The sequence below is a fragment of the Mandrillus leucophaeus genome, unplaced genomic scaffold (assembly GCF_000951045.1).
Source record: "Mandrillus leucophaeus isolate KB7577 unplaced genomic scaffold, Mleu.le_1.0 Scaffold81, whole genome shotgun sequence".
Classification (NCBI taxonomy): Eukaryota; Metazoa; Chordata; class Mammalia; order Primates; family Cercopithecidae; genus Mandrillus; species Mandrillus leucophaeus.
In genome coordinates this window covers 3,369,472-3,371,302 of record NW_012108808.1, presented here as the reverse complement: position 1 = coordinate 3,371,302, position 1,831 = coordinate 3,369,472, and positions in this window count along the sequence as shown.

The following is a 1,831-nucleotide window of genomic DNA, read 5'->3' as shown; positions in this document are numbered from 1 at the left end:
AAATTGGATAAAATAAATGAAACATCTGTTTTCATGCACTGGCACAAAAGCCAACACAGGATTGAAAATCTTGAGAAAAAGGACATAAATGAGTGGAGCCCTAAAATTGCCCGGGGCTTTTTATTTTATTTTATTTTATTTTATTTTATTTTTATGAAGTCTTGCTCTGTTGCCCAGGCTGCAGTGCAGTGGCACGATCTTAGCTCACAGCAACCTCCCTCCACTTCCTGGGCTCACGTGATTCTCCTGCCTCGGCCTCCTGGGTAGTTGGGATTACAGGCACCCGCCATCACGCCCGGCTAATTTTTTGTACTTTTAGTAGAGACGAGGTTTCACATGTGGGCCAGGCTGGTCTCGAGCTACTGACCTCAGGTGATCCACCTGCCTTGGCCTCCCAAAGTGCTGGGATTACAGGTGTGATCCACCGCACCTGGTGGCCCTGGGCTTCTTAACTCATACTTTTCAGGCCACAGTAGAAGAAAGGAGAACAGAAGCAGAACAAGGCAATCTCTCAAGGTGAGACAAACAAGGGAGCCGTGGGAAGCTGAGGCGCTAAAATTTGCAGGGAAGAATATCATAGTGGAGATAATTGTGAAGGAAAAAGAGCTCAAGAAATCACGATAGGAATCCAGTTAAGTCTTTTGCTATTTATTGATCTATACCTGCAGAACTCCAGGGATCTAAGCAAGAACAACTCTTGGAGAGTTGTAAATTGAAGAATTCCCTGTGCTCACACAGGGTTGGGAATTATTTGCATTCTCTTTAGCCAAGTAGGTGACCGCCTTAAATACTAGACATTATATATGCAATGTCAAGCATCTGATACAAAATTACTATGGAAATTATCAAATGAGATCCATAACCCAGGAAGGAAGAAAATGCATTTATAGGAAAAGACGTATAAACAACAGAATGACGGAGATGATAGATTTACTGATAAGAATTTAGCTATTGTAAATATAATAAATATGCTCAAGAATACAGAGGGGAAAAACATAATTAGAAGAGAAATGGAACATGTAGAAATGAAAAAAGATAATGTTTCCACATGAAAAATGCAGTATCTGAAATGAAAATTTCAATCAGTGAGCATGAGATAATGTGACATTGAAGAAAAAACAAACAAACAAAAAAAGATACCACTGAACTTAAAGTCATAGGACCAGACACTATTCAGGGCAATGTACAGAGATTTAAAAAAAGATGAAGAAAATGAACAGTCTTAGTTACTTGTGGGACAATATCATGCAGTCTGGCATATGTGCAATTGTAGTTCGAGAAGGAGAGGAGTGAGTCAGTCGGTGCAGAAAACAATTTGAAGGCATAATTTTGATAGACACCAATAATCTACAAATAATCACTTGACAATAGCAAGGTGCATTTTAATACATTTTCTGAAATCCAAGAATAATGAAATATAAGGTTAAATTGAAAAGAAGCCCAGGAGATAAGAAACAATACAAACAAGGGAACAAAGTTCAGAGTATCTTCAGATTTCTCATCAAGACAATGTAGCCCAATAATAGCAGAAGAGCATCCTTAAAGTACTATAGGAAAAAACTAAAATACACTGAAGTAGAATTATTTAGTATAAATATCATTTAAAATAAACAGTAAATAAAAGCTTTTTGCAAAAATAAAACCTGTGAGAATTAATTGCTGTAAGTTTAAAGTAAAATATGAGTATACTTTACAAACCTACTAAAATTCAGAAAACTACAATAACTATATTTATATCAGCCAAAGTGAACTTTAGGTCAAAGTATAATATCAAGGATAAAGAAAAGCATTTATATAATGGAAGTATAATGTGCCTAATTATAGATCAATA